This window comes from Rutidosis leptorrhynchoides, chromosome 1, assembly GCF_046630445.1.
Source record: "Rutidosis leptorrhynchoides isolate AG116_Rl617_1_P2 chromosome 1, CSIRO_AGI_Rlap_v1, whole genome shotgun sequence".
Classification (NCBI taxonomy): domain Eukaryota; kingdom Viridiplantae; phylum Streptophyta; class Magnoliopsida; order Asterales; family Asteraceae; genus Rutidosis; species Rutidosis leptorrhynchoides.
The window spans coordinates 677,665,427-677,673,547 of record NC_092333.1 but is presented as its reverse complement, the minus strand read 5'-3'; positions in this window follow the sequence as shown (position 1 = coordinate 677,673,547).

Below are 8,121 nucleotides of genomic sequence, written 5' to 3'. Positions count from 1 at the left end.
CCATTTTGTGTTTTTATACTGTAAAATAGACAAGAGTTAGATTCATAAAAAAATACTTATTAATACAAGCAATTTTTACATATATCATAAAGCATAAGCACACTATATTACATATATTACACCACACGAATACAACTATCTTATTCCGACTCGCTCGTTTCTTCTTCTTCGGTTTTGGTTCGTTTTGCCAAGTTTCTAGGGATATATGATGTTCCCCTAATACGAGCCGTCGTTTTCCACATTGGTTTAGAAAAACCTGGTGTTTTAGAGGTTCCCGGGTTATTGTCACAACTTAAGAAATACGGGTGTTGACGATACATATAAAGTTCATCGGGTTTGGAATCAAATTTCTCTATTTTTATGCCCTTTCCCTTATTGTTCTCTTTTGCCTTATTAAATTGTGTTGGGGTAATTTCTATAACATCATCGGAATCCTTGTCAAAATCCGATTCATCGGAGAATTCGTAATCCTCCCAATACTTTGCTTCCTTGGCGGAAACACCATTGACCATAATTAACTTTGGTCGATTGGTTGAGGATTTTCTTCTACTTAACCGTTTTATTATTTCCCCCACTAGTTCTATTTCTTCTTCTGGTTCCGATTCTTCTTCCGGTTCCGATTCTTCTTCCGGTTCCGACTCTTCTTCCGGTTCCTCTTCGGGAACTTGTGAATCAGTCCACGAATCATTCCAATTTACATTTGACTCTTCATTATTATTAGGTGAGTCAATGGGACTTGTTCTAGAGGAAGACATCTATCACATAATATGAAACACGTTAAGAGATTAATATATCACAGAATATTCACATGTTAAAAATATATAGTTTCCAACAAAATTTGTTAAGCAATCATTTTTCAAGTAAACACGGTCGAAGTCCAGACTCACTAATGCATCCTAACAAACTCGATAAGACACACTAATGCAAAATTCTGGTTCTCTAAGACCAACGCTCGGATACCAATTGAAATGTCCCGTTCTTATTGATTAAAAATGTTCCATATTAATTGATTTCGTTGCAAGGTTTTGACCTCTATATTGAAATGTCCCGTTCTTATTGATTAAAAACGTTCCATATTAATTGATTTCGTTGCGAGGTTTTGACCTCTATATGAGACGTTTTTCAAAGACTGCATTCATTTTTAAAACAAACCATAACCTTTATTTCATAAATAAAGGTTTAAAAAGCTTTATGTAGATTATCAAATAATGATAATCTAAAATATCCTGTTTACACATGACCATTACATAATGGTTTACAATTCAAATATGTTACATCGAAATCAGTTTCTTGAATGCAGTTTTTACACAATATCATACAAACATGGACTCCAAATCTTGTCCTTATTTTAGTATGCAACAGCGGAAGCTCTTAATATTCACCTGAGAATAAACATGCTTTAAACGTCAACAAAAATGTTGGTGAGTTATAGGTTTAACTTATATATATCAAATCGTAACAATAGACCACAAGATTTCATATTTCAATACACATCCCATACATAGAGATAAAAATCATTCATATGGTGAACACCTGGTAACCGACAATAACAAGATGCATATATAAGAATATCCCCATCATTCCGGGACACCCTTCAGATATGATATAAATTTCGAAGTACTAAAGCATCCGGTACTTTGGATGGGGTTTGTTAGGCCCAATAGATCTATCTTTAGGATTCGCGTCAATTAGGGTGTCTGTTCCCTAATTCTTAGATTACCAGACTTAATAAAAAGGGGCATATTCGATTTCGATAATTCAACCATAGAATGTAGTTTCACGTACTTGTGTCTATTTTGTAAATCATTTATAAAACCTGCATGTATTCTCATCCCAAAAATATTAGATTTTAAAAGTGGGACTATAACTCACTTTCACAGATTTTTACTTCGTCGGGAAGTAAGACTTGGCCACTGGTTGATTCACGAACCTATAACAATATATACATATATATCAAAGTATGTTCAAAATATATTTACAACACTTTTAATATATTTTGATGTTTTAAGTTTATTAAGTCAGCTGTCCTCGTTAGTAACCTACAACTAGTTGTCCACAGTTAGATGTACAGAAATAAATCGATAAATATTATCTTGAATCAATCCACGACCCAGTGTATACGTATCTCAGTATTGATCACAACTCAAACTATATATATTTTGGAATCAACCTCAACCCTGTATAGCTAACTCCAACATTCACATATAGAGTGTCTATGGTTGTTCCGAAATATATATAGATGTGTCGACATGATAGGTCGAAACATTGTATACGTGTCTATGGTATCTCAAGATTACATAATATATAATACAAGTTGATTAAGTTATGGTTGGAATAGATTTGTTACCAATTTTCACGTAGCTAAAATGAGAAAAATTATCCAATCTTGTTTTACCCATAACTTCTTCATTTTAAATCCCTTTTGAGTGAATCAAATTGCTATGGTTTCATATTGAACTCTATTTTATGAATCTAAACAAAAAAAGTATAGGTTTCTAGTCGGAAAAATAAGTTACAAGTCGTTTTTGTAAAGGTAGTCATTTCAGTCGAAAGAACGACGTCTAGATGACCATTTTAGAAAACATACTTCCACTTTGAGTTTAACCATAATTTTTGGATATAGTTTCATGTTCATAATAAAAATCATTTTCTCAGAATAACAACTTTTAAATCAAAGTTTATCATAGTTTTTAATTAACTAACCCAAAACAGCCCGCGGTGTTACTACGACGGCGTAAATCCGGTTTTACGGTGTTTTTCGTGTTTCCAGGTTTTAAATCATTAAGTTAGCATATCATATAGATATAGAACATGTGTTTAGTTGATTTTAAAAGTCAAGTTAGAAGGATTAACTTTTGTTTGCGAACAAGTTTAGAATTAACTAAACTATGTTCTAGTGATTACAAGTTTAAACCTTCGAATAAGATAGCTTTATATGTATGAATCGAATGATGTTATGAACATCATTACTACCTTAAGTTCCTTGGATGAACCTACTGGAAAAGAGAAAAATGGATCTAGCTTCAATGGATCCTTGGATGGCTCAAAGTTCTTGAAGCAAAATCATGACACGAAAACAAGTTCAAGTAAGATCATCACTTGAAATAAGATTGTTATAGTTATAGAAATTGAACCAAAGTTTGAATATGATTATTACCTTGTATTAGAATGATAACCTACTGTAAGAAACAAAGATTTCTTGAGGTTGGATGATCACCTTACAAGATTGGAAGTGAGCTAGCAAACTTGAAAGTATTCTTGATTTTATGAAACTAGAACTTTTGGAATTTATGAAGAACACTTAGAACTTGAAGATAGAACTTGAGAGAGTTCAATTAGATGAAGAAAATTGAAGAATGAAAGTGTTTGTAGGTGTTTTTGGTCGTTGGTGTATGGATTAGATATAAAGGATATGTAATTTTGTTTTCATGTAAATAAGTCATGAATGATTACTCATATTTTTGTAATCTTATGAGATATTTCATGCTAGTTGCCAAATGATGGTTCCCACATGTGTTAGGTGACTCACATGGGCTGCTAAGAGCTGATCATTGGAGTGTATATACCAATAGTACATGCATCTAAAAGCTGTGTATTGTACGAGTACGAATACGGGTGCATACGAGTAGAATTGTTGATGAAACTGAACGAGAATGTAATTGTAAGCATTTTTGTTAAGTAGAAGTATTTTGATAAGTGTATTGAAGTCTTTCAAAAGTGTATAAATACATATTAAAACACTACATGTATATACATTTTAACTGAGTCGTTAAGTCATCGTTAGTCGTTACATGTAAGTGTTGTTTTGAAACCTTTAGGTTAACGATCTTGTTAAATGTTGTTAACCTAATGTTTATAATATCAAAAGAGATTTTAAATTATTATATTATCATGATATTATGATGTACGAATATCTCTTAATATGATATATATACATTAAATGTCGTTACAACGATAAACGTTACATATATGTCTCGTTTCAAAATCATTAAGTTAGTAGTCTTGTTTTTACATATGTAGTTCATTGTTAATATAATTAATGATATGTTTACTTATCATAATATCATGTTAACTATACATATAACCATATATATGTCATCATATAGTTTTTTACAAGTTTTAACGTTCGTGAATCACCGGTCAACTTGGGTGGTCAATTGTCTATATGAAACCTATTTCAATTAATCAAGTCTTAACAAGTTTGATTGCTTAACATGTTGGAAACATTTAATCATGTAAATATCAATCTCAATTAATATATATAAACATGGAAAAGTTCGGGTCACTACAGTACCTACCCGTTAAATAAATTTCGTCCCGAAATTTTAAGCTGTTGAAGGTGTTGACGAATCTTCTGGAAATAGATGCGGGTATTTCTTCTTCATCTGATCTTCACGCTCCCAGGTGAACTCGGGTTCTCTACGAGCATTCCATCGAACCTTAACAATTGGTATCTTGTTTTGCTTAAGTCTTTTAACCTCACGATCCATTATTTCGACGGGTTCTTCGATGAATTGGAGTTTTTCGTTGATTTGGATTTCATCTAACGGAACAGTGAGATCTTCTTTAGCAAAACATTTCTTCAAATTCGAGACGTGGAAAGTGTTATGTACAGCCGCGAGTTGTTGAGGTAACTCAAGTCGGTAAGCTACTGGTCCGACACGATCAATAATCTTGAATGGTCCAATATACCTTGGATTTAATTTCCCTCGTTTACCAAATCGAACAACGCCTTTCCAAGGTGAAACTTTAAGCATGACCATCTCTCCAATTTCAAATTCTATATCTTTTCTTTTAATGTCAGCGTAGCTCTTTTGTCGACTTTGGGCGGTTTTCAACCGTTGTTGAATTTGGATGATCTTCTCGGTAGTTTCTTGTATAATCTCCGGACCCGTAATCTGTCTATCCCCCACCTCACTCCAACAAATCGGAGACCTGCACTTTCTACCATAAAGTGCTTCAAACGGCGCCATCTCAATGCTTGAATGGTAGCTGTTGTTGTAGGAAAATTCTGCTAACGGTAGATGTCGATCCCAATTGTTTCCGAAATCAATAACACATGCTCGTAGCATGTCTTCAAGCGTTTGTATCGTCCTTTCGCTCTGCCCATCAGTTTGTGGATGATAGGCAGTACTCATGTCTAGACGAGTTCCTAATGCTTGCTGTAATGTCTGCCAGAATCTTGAAATAAATCTGCCATCCCTATCAGAGATAATAGAGATTGGTATTCCATGTCTGGAGATGACTTCCTTCAAATACAGTCGTGCTAACTTCTCCATCTTGTCATCTTCTCTTATTGGTAGGAAGTGTGCTGATTTGGTGAGACGATCAACTATTACCCAAATAGTATCAAAACCACTTGCAGTCCTTGGCAATTTAGTGATGAAATCCATGGTAATGTTTTCCCATTTCCATTCCGGGATTTCGGGTTGTTGAAGTAGACCTGATGGTTTCTGATGCTCAGCTTTGACCTTAGAACACGTCAAACATTCTCCTACGTATTTAGCAACATCGGCTTTCATACCCGGCCACCAAAAATGTTTCTTGAGATCCTTGTACATCTTCCCCGTTCCAGGATGTATTGAGTATCTGGTTTTATGAGCTTCTCTAAGTACCATTTCTCTCATATCTCCAAATTTTGGTACCCAAATCCTTTCAGCCCTATACCGGGTTCCGTCTTCCCGAATATTAAGATGCTTCTCCGATCCTTTGGGTATTTCATCCTTTAAATTTCCCTCTTTTAAAACTCCTTGTTGCGCCTCCTTTATTTGAGTAGTAATGTTATTATGAATCATTATATTCATAGATTTTACTCGAATGGGTTCTCTATCCTTCCTGCTCAAGGCATCGGCTACCACATTTGCCTTCCCCGGGTGGTAACGAATCTCAAAATCGTAATCATTCAATAATTCAATCCACCTACGCTGCCTCATATTCAGTTGTTTCTGATTAAATATGTGTTGAAGACTTTTGTGGTCGGTATATATAATACTTTTGACCCCATATAAGTAGTGCCTCCAAGTCTTTAATGCAAAAACAACCGCGCCTAATTCCAAATCATGCGTCGTATAATTTTGTTCGTGAATCTTCAATTGTCTAGACGCATAAGCAATCACCTTCGTTCGTTGCATTAATACACAACCGAGACCTTGCTTTGATGCGTCACAATAAATCACAAAATCATCATTCCCTTCAGGCAATGACAATATAGGTGCCGTAGTTAGCTTTTTCTTCAATAACTGAAACGCTTTCTCTTGTTCATCATTCCATTCAAATTTCTTCCCTTTATGCGTTAATGCAGTCAAGGGTTTTGCTATTCTGGAAAAGTCTTGGATGAACCTTCTGTAGTAACCAGCTAGTCCTAAAAACTGGCGTATGTGTTTCGGAGTTTTCGGGGTTTCCCACTTTTCAACAGTTTCTATCTTTGCCGGATCCACCTTAATACCTTCTTTGTTCACTATGTGACCGAGGAATTGAACTTCTTCCAACCAAAATGCACACTTTGAAAACTTAGCGTACAATTCTTCCTTCCTCAATACTTCTAACACCTTTCTCAAATGTTCACCGTGTTCTTGGTCATTCTTTGAGTAAATAAGTATGTCATCAATGAAAACAATGACAAACTTGTCAAGGTATGGTCCACACACTCGGTTCATAAGGTCCATGAACACAGCTGGTGCATTAGTTAAACCAAACGGCATGACCATAAACTCGTAATGACCGTAACGTGTTCTGAAAGCAGTCTTTGGAATATCATCTTCTTTCACCCGCATTTGATGATACCCGGAACATAAGTCAATCTTTGAATAAACAGACGAGCCTTGTAGTTGATCAAATAAGTCGTCGATTCTCGGTAGTGGGTAGCGGTTCTTGATGGTAAGTTTGTTCAACTCTCGGTAGTCGATACACAACCTGAATGTACCATCTTTCTTCTTGACAAACAAAACAGGAGCTCCCCACGGTGATGTGCTTGGTCGAATGAAACCACGCTCTAAAAGTTCTTGTAATTGGCTTTGCAGTTCTTTCATCTCGCTGGGTGCGAGTCTGTAAGGAGCACGAGCTATTGGTGCAGCTCCTGGTACAAGATCTATTTGAAATTCAACGGATCGATGTGGGGGTAATCCCGGTAATTCTTTCGGAAATACATCGGGAAATTCTTTTGCAATGGGAACATCATTGATGCTCTTTTCTTCAGTTTGTACTTTCTCGACGTGTGCTAGAACAGCATAGCAACCTTTTCTTATTAGTTTTTGTGCCTTCAAATTACTAATAAGATGTAGCTTCGTGTTGCCCTTTTCTCCGTACACCATTAAGGGTTTTCCTTTTTCTCGTATAATGCGAATTGCATTTTTTGTAACAAACGATCTCCGCTTTCACTTCTTTCAACCAGTCCATACCGATTATCACATCAAAACTCCCTAACTCTACTGGTATCAAATCAATCTTAAATGTTTCGCTAACCAGTTTAATTTCTCGATTCCGACATATATTATCTGCTGAAATTAATTTACCATTTGCTAATTCGAGTAAAAATTTACTATCCAAAGGTGTCAATGGACAACTTAATTTAGCACAAAAATCTCTACTCATATAGCTTCTATCCGCACCCGAATCAAATAAAACGTAAGCAGATTTATTGTCAATAAGAAACGTACCCGTAACAAGCTCCGGGTCTTCCTGTGCCTCTACCGCATTAATATTGAAAACTCTTCCACGGCCTTGTCCATTCGTGTTCTCCTGGTTCGGGCAATTTCTAATAATGTGGCCTGGTTTTCCACATTTATAACAAACTACATTGGCATAACTTGCTCCGACACTACTTGCTCCGCCATTACTCGTTCCGATACCATTTGTTCCTTTTGTTCTATTAACCCCTGGTCCGTAGACCTCACACTTCGCCGCGCTATGACCATTTCTTTTACACTTGTTGCAAAATTTGGTGCAGAACCCCGAGTGATTCTTTTCACACCTTTGGCATAGTTGCTTCTGATTGTTGTTGTTGTTGCGGTTATTATTGTTGTTGGGATGATTGTTGTAGTTGATGTTGTTGTTGTTGTTGTTGTTGTTGGGCCGTTTGTTGTAGTTGCGATTGATGTTGCGATTGTTGGGATAATTGTTGCG